Below are 20,994 nucleotides of genomic sequence, written 5' to 3' on the forward strand. Positions count from 1 at the left end.
CATAAGTATGGTAGTTAACTAATTTCATTATTGTGAACTCTTAAAACTAAGGAACTTGGAGAAATTTTAGTATCGTGTCCCCTTAAAGATTTATCATTGTGTCATTCAGCACTTTTGGGCGAAAATGTAAATAAATTTGGAGGTCGTCAGCGTAAAGATGATGTCTACTATGATGTCTTCATAGCATATGAGATTGTTCCTGTAAGATTTTCATTTCTATGTAATCAGTTAATGACCTAATTTGCTTAAATTGCTTCATATTTAATGTCTAGCTATCTCATTCCTCCGCTCTTTTATAATTTTACATAGCCTACTAAATTAATATTCATTAAGCCGATTTCTTGCCATACCAAATTTAGCAATGGTTATCAGAGGAGAGAAATTCGCTCCGGCGCCGGGGATCGAACCTGGGTCCTTGGTTCTACGTACCAAGTGCTCTAACCACTGAGCTACGCCGAAGTTCAATCCACAGCACTGGATCGAATCCCTCTCCTCTACTGTTTTTTCCTTTGTGGCGTGACTTCAAGTTTGACATATATTATGTCAACTGCCCAACAGTGCATAATACTGTGGAATCCCGGCCACCAAGTCACTCAATTGACTGCGCTCCTTATATAATGGCAGTTGACTTAATATATGTCAACATATATATCGAACTTGGAGTCAGGTCATAAAGGGGAAAACACTAGAGGAGAGCGATTCGATCTGGTGCTGTCGATTGAACTTCGGCGTAGCTCAGTGGTTAGACCACTTGGTACGTAGAACCAAGGACCCGGGTTCGATCCCCGGCGCCGGAGCGAATTTTTCTCCTCTAATAACTACGAGTATTGTTACCGCAACAGAAATATTCTGTAGGATCAAAAATTAATCTTTACGTAGATACAAAATTTAGGCCTAATCTGCATACCCAATTTAGGCCTAATCCGCTTACATTGTATTCCAGTTCTTTTAGACCGTTAAGTTTCGTGGAAACTTAGGTTTCATTCTGATTGTATTCAGAATAATTATTTTGGAGTTTCAGCCGTGTATTTAGACATAAAGAATGGAGATACCAAGAGTGTCAAGACGCGGTTAAAAATTAAAAAAACAATTGTACTGGATACAAACCGTGGAAACCTGAAAATATACTGGCATTAGTTTTATTACAAAGTGAGAATCAGAAAAAAATGTATATTTAAGCAGAATGTCTCAATAGCTTCTAGGTAATAATAATAATAATAATAATAATAATAATAATAATAATAATAATAATAATAGTAATAATAATAATAGTAATAACAATAATTATTATTATTATAATTCTCGTAATAATATGAAGTTATCTACCTATATCACCCTATGTAGCTGGAGTCAAAACATGTCGAAATACAAAGGCAGGAAGAGAGGAAGTTGGGAATTTGAATTCCTCTTGAGTTGACAGCGCTTTAGTAATTCATAAGAACTCCGAAAGATTGTATTTTATGGCACTTCGCTTCAGGGGAGGAATTATTGAATTCGTTGTATCTCGTTTCTTATGTGAAGTGGGTGGGAGAAGTAATTTTGCCGCTATAAAGAAATTCGATAAGATCATAAAATTGGTAATATCCCGACGAAGGAATGCCTACAAGGCGTCTGCATGCTATAGTAGAGGATGGATGATGCGTCGGTGTATGTGTGAGAGTGTGTGCTTTTTATTATTATCTTTTTTTTTTTTGTCAGGCCCGGAGCTCTGTAATTCTTGTCTTCCTTTTGCCAGTGTTAGAAAAACCAATATCGCAAATCCATGTATACTGAAAGTGATGAATTATGAGCTGCTTATAATTTTAGGATACTGGATGAAGGAAACTCTTTAAAATCACTTACTCGTGTTCTTTTTATTCAGCTTTCTTTGTAACTTAGGCCAATAACACTGGTCAACAGCCATTTTGGCGACCATGGTAGAAGCACTTGTAGAAAAGGAAATTATTTTAGTGCCCTTTTACGAGTTTATTTGGAGGGCGTGAAACAGGTTCGCGGTATGAATTTGCTTGAGTTTACTTGATTTTACTTGCGATGTGCATTTCTTTCACTGTGAGCTTTAATGACATTACTGTACTTTATATTTTGCAATAGACCATCTTGTCAAAACGACTTCTAGAAGTGGAAATTGTTTTATTGGTCTTTTCGGTTCCATTTGGAGGGGGAGAAACAGATTCGCTATATGAAATCGCTTCAGTTTACCAGGAGATTTCCGTGGTGTTAGTATTCTGTGTAAGACGTGTATTTCTTTAAAGTGTGCTTTAGTGATAATATTCAAAGTACGAATGGTTTATATGTGCGAATTTGAAGGTTGTAGCATTGCTTCTTGGAATGCAATTAGGCTACACAAAATTTTGCTGCTTTCTGTGCTAATGGGACAGTCGCGCTCGAGATAAGCATTATAAAATAAAACGACAATCACTAGAGCCAGGGAAGAAAAATATTATACATCAACCCCTTGTACCTCAAAATAAAGTAATTTTACTCCCTTCACACATTAAGTTAGGGTTAATGAAGAATTTTTGTAAAGGGATGAATCATAAAACTGAAGCATTTAAACATATCCAGGAAAAATTTCCTGCTATTAGTGACTCGAAAATAAAAGAGGAAGTTTTCAGTGAACCACAAATTAGAGAAATAATGAAGGACAATCACTTCGAATCTTTGTTGGAAGGAAAAGATAAAGCCGCCTGGATTGCATTGAAGGAGGTTGTATTAAATTTTCTGGGTAACCGTAGAAGTGAGAACTATAAAGAACTAGGGCAAAATTTATTGTTGACGTATGAAACTATGGGTTGTAACATGTGCCTGAAAATTGACTTCCATCTTGACTTTTTCCCCGAGAATTGTGGCGATTTCAGTGATGTGCATGGTGAGCGCTTTCATCAACAAATGTCAACTATAGAAAAAAGATACCAAGGACAGTGGAGCACCAGTATGCTAGCAGACTATTGTTGGACTTTATCTCGTGATTTATCTGATGCCTAGTATGAAAGAAAATGCAGAAAAAGGTAGCTGTAATCTTCTGAACAGTGAATATTTAACCTTATTGTCATACAAAGCAGTATTTTTGAATAGATATAAATTTGAAAATTTCTCAAAAATCGTAACCAACAACTGTTTTTTATTGTCATATTCGTATTCAGGAGGCTCAAATTATATAGAAAACGCATCACATGCCCAGGGCAAAAAAGTTAAAATTTGTTACGCAGTGTAACATACTAATCGGACATACTGTTTCGGGCCGTTCGAGATGATGGTGATTACACGCATTCTTATGCGGCTGCGCCATATTGCATCGGACTGCAAGGAAAATACTGGGTGTTCAGTTCAAAATGTGTCATGACTCGCTGTATGCCGTCATGTGGCTAGCCGATGAGCCTAGAGAATTCAATCTTCCTACACTTCCGCAGAGGTGTATAACCTAAGAGGCAGAGAAGTTGCCTAGCAAGTACCGCGTTCATTCTGAAGAGTACGTACCGATACGTACGGAAACGCCGGTAGTGGCAGGAATGTGAACTGTTTGGAAATACGTACTGTCGGGATATGGGGAGAGGGTTAAGACGATTACTTACGTATTTGTTGACATTAACTTCGACGGTCAACATGGACACGGAACATTTGATTTGTGTTGTGGAATGTTACCGTATGCTACCGATGATAACAAATACCCTGCGTACGACTTGCCGGCGCAAAACACAGTTCGAAAAAGGTTATGGTAGCACACAGACCGTACAGACCGCCATCTGTTGCTATGACGTTCAAGTTATACCGTACACGTTCTCAAGTTCAGATTGAAGAACGCCTTAAATAATAGGCAACTTCTCTAACATATAAGCTGAAACTCGCTTCAAATCGGTGACCCAACAACAGTGACGTCATGACACACTTTGAAATGAACAGCCAGTAGAATGGAAGGTACTAACCAACAGACCCCTCCCGCACTGCTCGTGACGTCATCCCTTTTGCACTCAGTAAGAAACACTGAATTATTAAACATCAACAAACAAACGTACGATTAACAGCGAGTTTAACAATGGCAGTTAAATCGAAGTCTTAAAGTAAATAATAATGAAAAAAGTGAATTGATTGAAATATTAGCCGGTTATCTTTCATACCGATTGAAGAAGAAATTATCTATATATGTGTATGCTGCAAACAAACTCTTTATAGTGAAGAAAAAAACTGTGAAAGTAAGAAATCCGTTTGGTTACAGTGTGTTTGACGGAGAAATATTCGTCCTTCTGTTGACTGACTTCGTGTTGTTTACAAATTTGATAAGTGTTTTGAATTTTTACTAAAGATTGTTATTTTTGGTCTTACAATCTTCTTAATGTATCCAGCTGTTTGCTGACAACATAAAGTCCACTATAGTCCACTGTAGTCTATTCAGTTGTTGTTTTTCACGAGAAATGAGGGGTATTTTGATCGGTGTTCATTATAGATGCCTGTTGCTAGTAGCCAGAGTTGGGGTGTAGTCAATATATACTGCAGGGCTGTGTCTTCTGCAACTGGTACTGATGATTTTAATTTAATGTCGTGGTGAGGGGGTTCAAACTTGTTGTTTAAGCTAACAAGTAACAAAGAGGTACCCACATAAGCTGCATTACCACCAAGGCAGTCCCACTTTATTTTTCACTGTTTATATTCATCGAGTCCCCCCCTCAGTGTAAAATTCTCCGGAGGTAAAATAGTCCCTCAATTTTTGGTCCTACAGAATATATATCTGTTATGGTAACAATTAATATCAGAGGAGAAAAATTCGTTCCGACGCCGGGGATCTCCTCTAATATTAATTGTTACCATAACAGATATATATTATGTAGGACCAAAAATAATAATCTTTAGTAAAAATTCTTCTAGCAACATTGCATATTTCTGTACAGATTACTGTGCACTTTACTGTGGTATCTCGGCCATCATGTCACTCAATTGAGTGCTCTCCTTGTATTATCGCAGTTGACTTGAATAAAATGTCAACACACATGCCAAACTTGGAGTCAGGCCACTAAAGGGAAAAAAAAACATTGGAGGAGGGGAGTTCGTTCCGGTGCTGTGGATTGGACTTCGGCGTAGCTCAATGGTGAGAGCGCTTGGTACGTAGAACCAAGGACCCGGGTTCGATCCCCTGCGCCGGAGCGAATTTTTCTCCTCAAATATTAAGTGTTTGAAGATTAACATGCTACTACATTAAACATGTTCAAAGACGTAGCACAAAGATTTGCTAATGTAATGAACGAAAAGGTCTCTAGTAGGCATACAGATCCGTTCGTTATTGAATGATACTCCAGAACTCGATCATCATGAAAACTCTCAACAAACGCCGACATTCTCAAATGAATTCTACGGGCCAGTCGGCGGATCTTACGTTGCGTTGTTTTTTTATCACCATCTTAATCTTAATTTTCTGTACAACAAGAAGGAAGGTTAAGCGTGAAGGAGGCCACCAACCTTGTCCATATCTGTCATCTAATTGCATGAAACTATTCTCATTCAGTATCATCAGCTGTTTAACACTGTCGGCCTTTTGGCTTGTGATGTATGCCTGTTACCTTGTTCCTGCGTTGCATTCACTTTACAAAAAGCTTTGAATTTTTTAACATTGAATAACTTTATTTACGAGCTTGGGCTTGGAATAAAATATGTCACGCTGGTGCGTAACATCGCTAAATGCCAATAACTTAATAGCTGTACAAGATAACTCAAACCTATATTTTTATTATTATTGTTACTATTATTTATATCATCAGCATTATTATTTGAACCCTGTAAAATTTATGTAGGCTACTGGACTATACCCGAGCACGAGCATATACTCATTTCGGGTATCTATTCATATGTATTCAATTCAAATGTAAATTGTAAATAAATTTGAATTTGATATTTAAATTAAATAATAAATAAGGAGTTTCTATATATAATTTTATTCCACAATGAATATTTCAAACATTTTTATGTAGCCTACTGTTAAAACATTGAACAATGTCTGTTGATGGAATGATAGAGGGAAACGTGGAGTACTCCGAGAAATGTCTGACATGCCCACCACAATGTCATCACGACCTAATCGGGGATCGAGCCCGGGCTGCTTGGATGGAAGCACTAAAGTCACAGATACGGCATGTGTGTATGTATGTATATGTGTGTGTTTGTGTATGTATATACGTACGTATGTATGTATATATAATGTATTTGTGTATGTGTATGCATGTATATCTATTTTTGTTGTTTGTATGTGTGTATCATTGAGTATATATGTATGTATGTATTATGTATTTGTGTATGTGTATGCATGTATATGTATTTTTGTTGTTTGTATGTGTGTATCATTGTGTTTGTACGCATGTATGTATATAGATACGTACGTATGTATGTATATATTATGTATTTGTGTATGTGTATGCATGTATATGTATTTTTGTTGTTTGTATGTGTGTATCATTGTGTATGTACGCATGTATGTATATATGTACGTATGTATGTATATATTATGTATTTGTGTATGTGTATGCATGTATATGTATTTATGTTGTTTGTATGTGTGTATAATTGTGTATGTACGCATGTATGTATGTATATACGTACGTATGTATGTATATAGTATGTATTTGTGTATGTGTATGCATGTATATGTATTTTTGTTGTTTGTATGTGTGTATCATTGTGTATGTATACATGTATGCATGTATGCATCATTCTTGCTAACTGTTGGCTTAGTGACGCCTTCAGTCTCTATTCTTCGCCATTTCTGTTCAATTCATAAGTCAATTTTTTTATCCTGTTATATAAGAATGGGGAGTATAAGGGTACAGTACATCATTATTCATAGATTTCAAAAAGGCATATGACTCGGTTAAGAAAGAAGTTTTGTATAATATTCATATTGAATATGGTATTCCCAAGAAACTAGTTCGATTAATTAAAATGTGTCTTAGGGAAACTTACAGCAGAGTCCGTATAGGCCAGTTTCTGATGCTTTTCCAATTCACTGCGGGCTAAAGCAAGGAGATGCACTATCACCTTTGCTTTTTAACTTCGCTCTAGAAAATGTCATTGGGAGAGTTCAGGATAACGGAGAGGGTTTAGAATTGAACGGGTTACATCAGATTCTTGTCTATGCGGATGACGTGAATATGTTATGAGAAAATCCACAAACGATTAGGGAAAACACGGAAATTCTACTTGTAGCAAGTAAAGAGATAGGTTTGGAAGTAAATCCCAAAAAGACAAAGTATGTGATTATGTCTCGTGACCAGAATATTGTACGAAATGGAAATATAAAAATCGGAAATTTATCCTTCGAAGAGGTGGAAATATTCAAATATCTTGGAGCAACAGTAACAAATATAAATGACAGTCGGGAGGAAATTAAATGCAGAATAAATATGGGGAATGCGTGTTATTATTCGGTTGAGAAGCTTTTGTCATCTAGTGTGCTGTCAAAAAATCTGAAAGTTAGAATTTATAAAACAGTTATATTACCGCTTGTTCTGAATGGTTGTGAAACTTGGACTCTCACTTTGAGAGAGCAACAGAGATTAAGGGTGTTTGAGACTAAGTTTCTTAGGAAAATATTTGGGGCTAAGAGGGGTGAAGTTACAGGAGAATGAAGAAAGTTACACAACGCAGAACTGCACCTAACATAATTAGGAACATTATTAAATCCAGACATTTGAGATGGGCATGGGATGTAGCACGTATGGGCGAATCAAGAAATGCATATAGAGTGTTAGTTGGGAGGCCGAAGAGAAAAAGAGCTTTGGGGAGGCCGAGACGTAAATGGGAAGATAATATTAAAATGGGTTTGAGGGAGGTGGGATTATGGATTAATCTTGCACAGGATAAGGACCGATGGCGGGCTTATGTGAGGGCGGCAATGAACCTGCGGGTTCTTTAAAAGCAATAAGTAATTAAGTCATATAATAATCTTGTGCGTCAACTGTCCCAAACTCTTAATTTTGTTCTCATTAGACTAATTCCCCCCCCCCCTCCCTCCCTTATTTAAGCTTTTGATATTTCCTTACCTGCTGCATTTCATACCTCCTGTTAGGTCGAGTTGTGTTTAGTCTGCTTGAAACGCAACGAATGATTAGTTGATATGTTCTGGTAGGTATATAAGACTTTGAGATAGTGCGAATCGTCATGAATGTTTTAGTACTGATCAGGAGGTCCAATTCTCTTCGCGGTTGCATAGACAATGGTGTGGAGAAGCGTTCTCATCAGACATTCTTTGGAGGATCCTCGGATAAATTAATCACAGGACGATCGCACTTGCAGTCCCAGTATGGAGACGAGAGACTGTACCACTCGGCTGAACTGTCAGAATCGCGACATGTTAATTAATTTAAAGGGGCCAACTTGTGCGATTAATCTTCTGCACTGGCTGGAGGACCCTTCAGCGTCGTGATGTGAAACTGTGTGACACCCCGTAGTGAGAACTTCAGATATATCATCCGCTACCTCACCTTGAGAGTTCGTGGGTTTAATCCTGGAAGCTCATATTCTCTTCGTCTGCACTAATAGAGCGACTTTCGGTTCTCTTTGTCCTCCATGGCTGAGTTGATTACCATCCGTGCAATTAAGAGCCAAGGCATGTGAGATGAGATCCAGCCAAAGTTGGTAGAATGCTATGTATGAAGGGAAGTAAAACAGGGATGCGGCACATAAAATAATTGCCTATGAGTGAGAGGGCAAATTTTACCGATAATTTCTCGTTATTGTGAAAATTCAACTCTGCTATAGTTGTTAGAAGAGATATTAAATCATACTTTTTCCATTGTTAATAAATAGACAGTGGATGCGGGATGACTTATCGTTGAATGTAGGTGCACATTTACTATAGGTTACATTTTTTTCATTCAGACCATTGGCTGAACAGGTTTTAAACGTAAACAGACGACGTCAACATGCTACTGTATCTCCGTACAGTCCGAAGGAAAAGAAAAATAACGTACTGTAGCACATACCTTGCAAGTTCAGTCCTCGTCATCATTGATGCAATTACCAGCGTTGCAGTAAACGACGATATATTCCAGTAAGTTGTCGAAGCTGAATCGTCTTCGCCTATCGCTTAAACATTTTTTGTATCGAGAGAATTTCTGAAGAAAAACTCTAAACTGGGGATCACTCAATTTCTTTAGAGGAATATTTGCACTGAGCATCATGTTGCACGTGTCGTTTAGACCCGCACAACTAAATGATGATGATGATGATGATGATGATGGTTCCTCAGATTTCATTTCAACGCATCTCCTGTGCCATGTACTGTTGCAGTGTTTCTCTATAGCCTGAGTTGTTCTGGTTTTTATTTCAATTTTACATATCTTATACACGATATTGTCTTCGTTAATATATAAAATGTCTCTCTCATACTTCTTAATTGCATTTCGTATCTCTAAACGAATTTAACGTTTTGACTTCGACATTTTGAATGGATCAGCACTACACTATTCAACTCATACTAAATACTTAACCGGGGTTCCTTAGTTATGTACGCTGCTGTACTCGCCAGGTACACAAAAGACGAACGACGCAGCACATGCCATATACTCCGATACGAAACAACTTCACTTTTCCATAACTCATCCCGCATCCACTGTCTATTAATAAATAAGGAGCGGCCGGATAGCTCACAAGCAAACATGCTGTTGGAAGCAGATAAAAAAGTTAAATTTTTTTCCTCCACCATGTTAATAATGCCAAAAGAAGTGGTTATACAAATTTTTACCACTCGACCGCCCAGAAAGTGATTTTCCCTGGGGCCGTTTACAGAAAAAAGCACAGTTGCATGAAAAGATTTATTGAAACAGATACAGCAATTGTTGCGCTATTTTTCAACTTCATGTGGCGATGTCAATGGACGCTATACCCTGCCCTGTCTCCGCCTTCCACATGTCTCGACTGCTATTGAGCTATTCCATCTCAAATCGACCGAAATATAGAGAAAATTGACCTTACAATTTCTAAATACAATCAAACTTTTTTTGTACGTAGAGAACTGTGATACAATGCTTTGTGCAAATTTGAGGCATCAGAACTTCTTAATGTTTAAATTAAAAATATTTAAATGTATCATACTTTCATAAAATTAGTAACTTTAAACTGTTGTAGCTCCGGAACCCTTTCACACAATGATCAAAATCATGGTTTATTTTGATGCTGAGAAATTAAAATTTATATTGACATATAAACAGATTTTCTTACTTTTTATGGAAATGGAGAAATTTAGATTTTTTCCTCATTAAGACGCCTTTGCCTAAGAAAAAGTATTTAAAAAATATATAGTTAGATTCCGTATTGAAAGTACAAATAAACACATATTTTTTACTAATGGTATGTTGAGAAGAAAGTATTGAAAATATCAAATGAAGAAAATAAATAATACGCGCGTGAACTAACCAGCTGACTGTGAGACGGAAGCTAGCCGAGACAAGCAAGGCCAGGAGACAAACACGTGATGTTTCGTCTAGTAGCACATAGCTGGGTTAGCTTTATCAGAAGTTTTCATAAACACAGGAGTAAAATGACGCCCAATGATCGCTTATCATCATCTCTCGTCCAGTGCGTGCGGTACTGCGCCTTCAAGTCTAGGCGTGTGAAAATAATTTATTTAATACCCTCGAAACTTATTGTCGTACCACTAAGCAAACAATGCCGAATTCCTCTTAATGATGCGAGGTTTTTTCTCAATATTTTTTTTTTTACATTTTTACAAATGAGCAAAAAGCCTAAAACTAAGTAAAATCAGATTATCTGTCTCTCTGTACACAATAAAAATAAGTATTACTTCTTATCATGACCTACCAAATGTCAGCTTCAAAATAAGCTCTCGTTCAATGTTCTGCAGTAAATGGTTCCAGAGTTCTGAGCGCTGAAAGAGGCTTGTTTTTCTAAAATACGCTAAATTTGTCCTTAGAAAGAATCCAGTATAGGGCAGCTAAATTTGTTAAAGGTAAAAGAGGAGATGGAAACGATACGATAAAAGTACTTAAATGGGAAACTTTGGAAAACAGACGTAGGAAAACTAGAATAACATCATTGTACAGAGCACATCTAGGTCAGAAAGCATGGGTAGACATAACGGCTCGGTTAGAAAAGCCAACGTACTATGGTAGGAACGATCGTGATTTTAAAATCAAATGTAGAAAACAGAAAACGGATGTAGGTAAATTCTCATTTTTAAATAGAACTATAAATGATTGGAATGACCTACCTGCAGCGGTCTTTGAGGGCTGTCCTTCCTTAAGGAGTTTCAAGAATAATTTAAAAAGTTGTGTATAAAGTGCAAATTAAAATTAAGGTGACATTTAACATTTAATTTTTTAAGGTGACATGCATTTTATTTAGCCTGACGAGTTACTCCCTTGGTTTGAATTGTAAATTATTTAAAAATACCGTGTAAGAGGGCCTTAGACTAGAAATGTTTAGTTTAAATGTAGTTCTGTTTATAAGTACAGTATGCATAAGGGTGTAGTTATTTGACTTATTTGAACTGTTGTATCAGTGAAGCGAGGTGAGTCAGTGAAGTTATGGTTTTACAGTGCAGTGAATAGTTCCGATCAGTGATAATTTATAGCGTCAATGAAATGTGTTCTATAGTGTCAGTGAAATGTGTTATAGTGTGTCAGTGAAATGTGTCCTAACGTGTCAGTGAAATGCGTTATAGTGCCACTACAGTGAGTGAGATGAGAATAAAGTGAAAGACTATTGAAACTTATGTAGGGCCTATACATAATTATGTAGGTTGTAATGTAAAATTAAGTATTTTATTTATGTTTTATTATTGTTATTATTATTATTATTATTGTGTTAAATTATATTGTGTATGGTATAATTGTATTGTGTATTGTGTATTGCTTATCATTTTTTTTGTATTGTTTATATTGTGTATACCACTGCCACTGGGTGCTTGCCCACTTGCAGTGTAAATGAATACATACATACAACAATACGAAAACCGTTTGACTTTCGATAGTATATTTTTGCAAATGCACTCTCCTCAGCACCTTCTATAAATAGGGAAAAATTAGAGTATTACAAAATGCGAGGTTTTTTACTGATCGATTTCATATGGAATAGCCCTATTTGGTCTTCATAAATAAAAATGAACGGCTTAAGTGAGGCACCCTGTGCATGGATGGACGGGCAGTCAGATATGTTCGGAATGTAATTTTTGCAGCATCATAAGTTCATAACATATTCTGTAATGGCAGAGTACGTAAAACGATAATAACATTGCGCTGCGAACTTGTTTTGTTACGAAGCTGGATTTTTGTTCAGTAATTTTGCGTTTTATGAATCTCGTATTGTTCTGACTTGAATTGCAACACCAGCTGCAGGCTAAAAATAAAAGTGTTATCAACCCTAGCTTCTCCCCGCGGACGGAGCAGTCCTTATTTTTAATACGGCATGCAGCCCCATTTGCAGAGTTATCAGTCTGGAAACTTGCAACTTTCCTCATTACTAGAAATGGGTACAGTCGGCGACGGACTAAGCTTGTTAGACGTAGTTCACTGTTTGGATTACATCAGGAAAGCGAAGCAAAATCATCTATATAACATATTCTGTAAGTAGTTTAACTTTATTCTGTCCTGAGTTAACATAGTAGCATTCATACTTGAAACTACTGTAGCGCCAGTGTTGCCATACCTACTGATTTAGCAGGAGAGTTCCTGTTTTTCCATGGACTCTACTGCTCTACGGATTTCTTTGTCAAAAGTCCGAATTTCTCCTGCCTTTTGGGCATGCCAAAGTCACCATGGTACTATGATCGGATTTTCAATACGCTCGCAACTACACAAACACACACACATTCTCTCTCTCTCTCTCTCTCTGCACGGCCTGCACTCCTTACCTTCCCCTCCTCCTCTGCTGTACTCAGTCAGTGACAAGCGGCAGTCCGCTGAGCTGAAAGATTTATTTAAACGATTTTCGCAATTATTGCATTTAATTCATGACTAAACGGTTTAATTTGTGAAAAAAGAATCAGTACCGTGCAGTACTATTAAGATTATTTTACGTATCTAGTTGTATAGCAATCAATCATTTCTCCCAGGCTGTTATTGTTGCAATAGAGTGCTGTAATCATTGGGCAAAGACTATTTTTTTCCTGCTTAAAGGTGCTCCATCGAAGGAAAATTGTATTAGAAGATTTGAGGTATATATATAACATGTGGAATCACTTAAATTTTGGTGCATCGGTCCTCTTCCACACGTAAGAGGAAAAACAAGTTTGGAAATGCATGCGGAAACACAAAGCATTTGAAAAGATCAGACACTTTAGGACAAAAAAAATCGGGTTTTACGAGTGATTTTTACAAAAATAAATACTATGGCGAGAGAAAATAATAAACACTCAGGCGAGAGAAGCAGAAGTGAGACCAATCTGTTTTTGTAGCAGAACATAATTTGTTGATCAATATTATGGAGCACTTTTGTGTATTGTTGCACTTGTTGATGGACTTTGTTACATAAATTGACTAGAGATGGCTGTAGTTACATTAGCAAAATTGTTCATTTCAGTGGTGGGGATGTATTGTGTAATAATAGAACAGTATCACCTTTTTATAGTATACATTGTTTTGTAATTAATATAATACAATGATGAAATTAATCGTTAATTGATCTATTGTTATCTCCTGTTTTTTTTCCATGATTTTTTTCCTGATTTTCGTGAGTAGGTCGCGGCAACACTGCTGTAGCCTATTGCAGGAGTTCCCAACCGGTGTGTCGCGCAACTCCATGGAGTGTGTCGCGAAATTTTGGATTAAAAAATTAATTTCATGCCATCGAGAAAGTCTCTTTACAACCCATTTTTTTTATTGGCAACGAAGTCTTTGATATGGTACATTTTATTTTGAGACAGACTTTACCAATGGAACATGAACAATCTGCAACAATTCTCAGTTCAGTTTTTCAACCATAAGGCCACGTATAGAGAAACTCTGTGCAACCCACCAAGCGCAGACTGAACACACAACTCAATTTCAGAACACACACACTCTTTAACTCCACATTAAGGTACGGTCACACGTCGCTACTTTTGCAGCGATGCAGTCCAAAACTGCGCAACTCTCGTACTGCGACGTGTGAACAACGGTGCAACCCGAAGAGTAGCGGCTGCCGAACCTGCTGCCCGCTACTTTTCCATGCTGCGCGCAGCTTAAAAGTAGCGACGTGTGAACAGGGTTCTCAGGGTTGCAGCCGCAGCATTTTTGATATCGGTTTTGTTGAAACTTTTGCTGCGGTTGCGACCAGTGTTGCCACCCAAATGTGCCAATGATACTTTTATTGTTTGGATATATTTTAATGTTAGATGCGATGAAAATAAATTATTTGTAACAGTTATTAAATGCACAACACAGTCTGAGCATATTTGCTGACGATATAATTCATTTTTTTAATTTTCTGTAGCGTAGTTTCAAACAGGAGGGTTGCCAACATTGATTATGTGAATATGCTGTTGGTTATCATTTAAGTATATAGGCGTTTTTAAAAGCTTTATAGTAAAAATAATGCCAATTTCTGAATACTAGTTAGGACAGAAAAGCAAATAATAGATAAGTAAGCTTTCGCATGAGTTTCTTAATAATGCGAACATAACCACAAAATGTATATTGAGAAGTCAACACGGAGATGGAAACCTGCAGCTAGACTGCGGCTGCAAAAGTAGCGCCTTGTGTGTGAACAGACTCGCAACCTCCAGTTGCAACTTTTGCAGCATTCGGGTTGCGCAGCACGAAAAGTAGCGTGCAGCGCGCTACTTTTGGCTTACGTGTGAACACGACACGCAACTTTTGCAGCTGCAGTACAAAAGTTGCGCAGCAAAAGTAGCGACGTGTGACCGTACCTTTACACTACACAAACACACCCCCACACGAAATACAAACAAAAGACGCCAAGACCAGCACAAACCAGTTTTGAAGATGGCCCATAACAGGCTGAAACATGTTAACCAGGTAAGGTAAAATTTAACACGAGAAAGACATATAATACATATTCCATGTGATCTTGATTCAAGATGGCTACCACGTTCCGGAAATACCAGAAAAGTTTAGCCTCCACATCCATTCTTTCATGGGGTACTCAGAAATTTAATTTTCCCTTCCATCTCTGAAATAAATGGATGTTCTGAGACTTCTGACTCATTCTGTACATAGATGACATGTTCATTAGATTGAAGTGTAACAACTTTTAGTCGGTCTGAGTAGCGTAGTAGGTATAGTGCTGGCGTTGAGTTTGCGGGTTCGATCCCGGCCCAAGTCGATGGCATTTAAGTGTGTTTAAATGCGACATGCTCATGTCAGTAGATTTACTGGCATGTAAAAAAAAATTGCAGGACAAAATTCCGGCACACCGGCGACGCTGATATAACCTCTGCAGTTGCGAGCATCGTTAAATAAACCATAATATAATAATTTAATTTTTGACAACTATGTAGAATTTAAAATAGGCGCAGCCTTTAGAATTATTGATTCATTGAAATCAAGTATTTGCCCACACAAATTGAACATAATGTCTACATTAAAGAATCCGTTTAGTAAAATTTTGTGACAGAAACAACTGCATGTGTTCTTAGTAGACGTGTTTTTTTATGACGAGTGAAATTCAGTATTCATATCAGTTGGCACATCATGTCACCGAAGAAACATGAGTCGTTTGCCTCAGAGACAGAGAGAAGGAGCAGTATTGCTGGTATTTCAAGGACGACGTTACCGCCAAATGGAATACCCTTCAAACGTAACTTGTTACCAAGAGATGCGATGGAGGAGGTACAACTGAACTTGGCCTTGGCGTGTGTGCGTGTATGCTCGTGCGTGCGTGTATATGTACGCAACTATTTAGTACATGATTTTAGATTGTAATCCCACTTCGGACATAATGTCTGTTTGTTCATTGTCAATGTATACAGTATGTGTTGTCATAGCCGCCTTGGTAATTCAGTTGACTTACGATGACTGCGGTCTAGGGTTCGAATTCTGGCGATGGAGGAGTCGTTTTTTGTGTTGAACATAGCCAAGGTCCGTGACGGTTTTTTCCGAGTTTCTCCCTTTTCCCGCAATCATTCCACCATCACTTAATATTTCATTACTAGAGCCCGAATGTTTAGGCATTTATTTTGGTTAAAGTGGGCAGGCATATATGCACTAAAAATAGTAAAAATAGGCTGTGAAATAGGCATTTATTATTCATGGAAACAGATAAAAAATATACAAATACTTAATAAACTATCCCATACGGTACTCACTTTCCTTGGTTACATGTCACAACAAGATGCTTTTTTAAGTTGTCAACTGTCATAGTGAGCCGTCTGTCAGAGAGAACGTTTTTCATGGTGGAAAAAGACCTTTCTACTTCTACTGAAGTGATTGGAGCAAACTTAAAACAACTTATTTCAGAAGGACTGTCTCTACTTTCTTTCAGAGATCGAGAAACACCGACTGTATATTCTCTCTAAAAGAGGGATGTGAGAAGGGATTAGAGACTTCAAAGTACGCGTGACTTGTGCGTGCAAGAGACAGCAGTAACGGGACCTGGAGACTTGCTTTAAATACTGCCCTCATCCCCTTTCTTTTGCTGGTAAACCCGAAAGTGACCTGAGCACTGAGGGTTATACTGTTCGAACATCTTTGTTAAATGATATAAAAGATGGAATCGGTAGGAGAGAAAAGTTTACGACTTCTTAGAAACATATGTATTGCTGGAGAATAAGATTCTCAGAGAATATTTGTATGGGGTGAATATATATTTTTAGTTTGTACAACCGTTCTTTTTTGTTTTTGATATAATTTATGTGCGGTTTATTTTAAATGTATTAAAAATATAGAAAATGTATAATAACGACGTAAAAAGGCTAAAAAAGGCATTTAACCTTAAAATAGATAACGGGAGCTAAAATAAACAAAAAAAAAAGGCAAAATAAAAATTGGGCCTATTGTTCGCAAATATGTGGAAACGTGTTTATCTGTAATAGGTCTTTCATACACACACTCAGTTTAAAAAAAAAGGTATTTTGCATAACATAAGGGCTCTATTCATTACTCACTATTATCATTTCATTAGTGATGTAGTATTGCTATGTACTGATGTTTGAGTACGCTCGGGTGGGGTGGAAGGACACTTCAGTAGGACTCCATCGGAACCTTAAAACGTGCAGACTGAATCGACAGATGGCACCACACAGCTAAGTCGCGATATCTACAAAATCGCAACTGTTCGGACATAACAAATCATTCCAATTATAGCCTAGAAGTGGTAAGGCAATGAAACCACTTAAATACTTGCGTATCAAAAGGGAATAAAATATGTTATAGATGAATGCCTGGCGTCGTGCTGTCCACGTGTAATGAGAGCTCGACACACGTAAAATACCTGAGAGAAAAGTGATCTCATTAAATGGTACAAACTTTTTTATTTTACATATACAGTTATTGAAAGTGACGAGACATTTTAAGTCTTCTATATTTGGTAAGAATTAAATTTTAGTTCTGTTCATAAATGGGTGGGATTTTTACAGATGTTAACTTACTTTTGAGATTACGCCACACTGTTGAGTAATTCATCGCCTCGCAACTTGAGTCACATTGTATGTTCCATATTCTGAAATTTTGTCTAATATCCTGGATTTATTCTAAAACCATCGTAACATTCACATCGTTTTTTACGAACTTTCTTCTCCCACAACGTTTTTATCTGTCACAGAACCGGTCTCTCCAAAACTTTTTATCGTTTTTTACGAACTTTGGTCTACCACAACATTTTTATCTGTCACGGAACCGGTCTCTCCTAAAATGTTGATCGTTTTTACGAACTTTGGTCTATCACAACGTTTTTATCTGTCACGGAACCGGTCTCTCCAAAAATTTTTATCGTTTTTTACGAACTTTGTTCTACCACAACGTTTTTATCTGTCACGGAACCGGTCTCTTCAAAAATTTTTATCATTTTTTTACGAACTTGGGTCTACCACAACGTTTTTATCAGTCACGGAACCGGTCTCTTCAAAAAATTTTTACAAACTTCACAATGATGACAAATTGCACAGTTCACGTCTAATTCAGTTTATGGATCTGCATGTTATCAGCGCGTTGGAACAATCTTTATTACATTAATAGTCAACACTCAATGAGACCAGTTCGCATTTATAGAGGCAGAACCGTTATTTTCCGATTAAAATAAAAGACAGCATTAACAACTAAAGAATAGCTTTGCATTTAATATTTCAATTACCATAGCAACAATAGTGAAAAAATAATTTCTGTGAAAATAAATCACATTCTTTTATGAGAAAAACTGTATTTAATATATGTTTTTCTCTAAATTTACTTTTTAGCAAACCTAGGAAACTGCATAACACATTATTGGTTACAAAGTTTTTTGCAGAAACATAGTTATGGTTCACTTTTCCGTACGAATATCGTAAAGTTGTCATAGTAATATAAATAGCTATGACGAAACATGAAAACCGTAGGCTACGGCGCGACGTCACATTCTTAGTCATAACATGGCCAACATTGAACAAGTTTATATATAAATGGACGTATAACATAAGTTTAATGTAGCAATTCCTTTGTTTTTTAGAACTTTGAACGTGTATTTATATTAGGCGATTGTCAAGATGGCCATGACTAGACCATGATAATCACGTGACTCCGATTCGTGCTGAAGCTGTCTTTCTCATTAGCCACGATGCGATGGAAAACGTGGCTAACGGCCACCATCTGTACTACCGACGCGCGAAAGTTTAAATTATATTTACACACTATTTTCATTACGATTCCATCGGCATTAAAAATTGTACAGCCACTTAATAATACCTAGTTACTTCCCGCCCACACTGTAGACCTATAGTAACTTATATGTGGTAAAAATAAAGAAGGATACGTTAGTCAATTTTCTGTAAATCTTTGTTTTGTGTAACTTTTGTAGCAGAACTTCAAATAATATCTTATTGCATCTCGCTTAAAGCAACTATTATGTTTTATGGGCATCCTTTCGCAATGAATTGTCTCAAATATATACAAGGTGTTAAAGTATCCAATATTTTAGGAGGTGCTAATATGCATAAAAACAAGAAAAGTCTAATAAACATGGGTCCTACAACACATACTTTCTGAGATCTGAACACTTCTTCATTGAAGGTGCTCAATGTGACGTCCATTCATGACAATGTATACCTCTGCCCTTTGACGTAAGGAATCACGCACTCTTTGAAATTGACCTGGTTGTTCTTGATAACCAAAAGTTTAGGGGATTTAGATTTGAGGAGCGAGCAGGCCAAGGTATGGGTCCTCCCCAATCAATACAGTGGTCCTGAAATATCAGCGTCAGATGTTCACGCTCATTGCGGAAAAAATGTGCTGGTGTGCCATCGTGCATGAGCCACATCTGTAGTCTTTGCTGACATGGCACATGCTCCAGCAAGGTAGGCAATACATAAATTAGAAAATCCTGATAACCAACCCCAGTTAATCTCTGTGGTAGCACGTATGGCCCTTAATCTATCGCCAAGAACGCCTGTCCATACGTTGATTGAGAATCGGTGCTGATGCCTTGTTTCTTCAAGTGTATGGTGATTTTCATCAGCCCACGCATGCTGATTACGAAAATTCACAACACCATCTCTGATGAACCTTGCTCATATCCGCAACCAAACTTTTCTTTTCAGTATTCCTTGCGACGTATCAGTATTCCATCCCAAGGTTGTCAACTACGGTATGATTATCTAGTAGCCTTTTGTATTGTAGTGCAGAAAAATGCATTCCCATAAATGGACGTCACATTGAGCACCTCCTGTGAAAAGTGTTCAGATCTCATAAAGTAGCCTATGTGTTGTAGGACCTATTTTATTAGACTTTTTTTGCTTGTGTTGATGCATGCTATCACCTCCTAAAATATTGGATATTTTTTTAACACACTGTGTTTATAAACAGTTAAATAATTGAGACGACTTTACAGACGAGATGACTTTGACATACGGACAGGTATGCTCTCCTGTATAAATCTTAAAATCTATGTACGAATATATACCTGGTAAGGTTTATCTTGTTTCAGTAGCAATAAAACCAAGTCCCTTCAAATGAGGGAGATTATAGGAGGGTTGTAAATTTTCAGGATTTCTTTCAAAATCTTGTTATTGTACAGGCCACCGGAACTCAGTTTCTTGAAAGATGAGCTCAGTGACGGAACTACACAGTACGAAGAGAGATATTTTGTTATTTTATTTTGCGCTACAGAATGCATCAACTAGTTCCTTCCGCCACTGGATGGATGGCATAACAACACAGACGAAGTAAAACATATCTCGTTTCTCTCTCTTTTCACAGTGAGACAAGATACATCACACAGGCTTTAGTAGGTTACTTTGCAGCTTAACAGTGCCTTCTCCGTATTATACTCGATGTCTCAGCTATCAGATTATAGATTACAAGAGGCATCAAGTAAATCTGTGTCTTTATTTTCAAACCAGGTCACTTATTTCCTGACAAGAATTTTCCAACAAGTGGATAATCACCGTGAACTCTGGAAACCGTATAGCTCGGTTTGGTTCCGTGTGATTCAGCAGTAAGCAACGAAGAGTTTCCTTTTATATCGTATTGCTGGCATGAATGGAGCGCATTAGAGAGATTGCCATCTGCTGTGTCTCACCAAGCTTAATGTGAAAGGAACGCCTGTCTGGGTAACCCGTTTCAAATTCGTGTTGATTCCTGGTCTTCAATCAGTTGTGCCGTCTTCAAAGAATTCGCCTGTTTTTTTTTTTACAGGGGTAACGAATTACAAGGTGCGCCTATCTGCGTATTTGTTTCTGGTAGTAGTGTCAATGAACTATAATGTTGATTCATTAGCTCATTATGCTGATGCTGTTAGTGACGAACGATCGAGAGCTCTCTTGAAGCTCAAATCTAACAGGAAAATCTTCCACATTATCAGGTCGAAACCCCAGTTGAAAATTTACACACTGGTAAATAGTAGAGACCGGCAAATGAGACAAGACTCACG

Source organism: Periplaneta americana, chromosome 6 (assembly GCF_040183065.1).
Source record: "Periplaneta americana isolate PAMFEO1 chromosome 6, P.americana_PAMFEO1_priV1, whole genome shotgun sequence".
NCBI classification, from domain to species: domain Eukaryota; kingdom Metazoa; phylum Arthropoda; class Insecta; order Blattodea; family Blattidae; genus Periplaneta; species Periplaneta americana.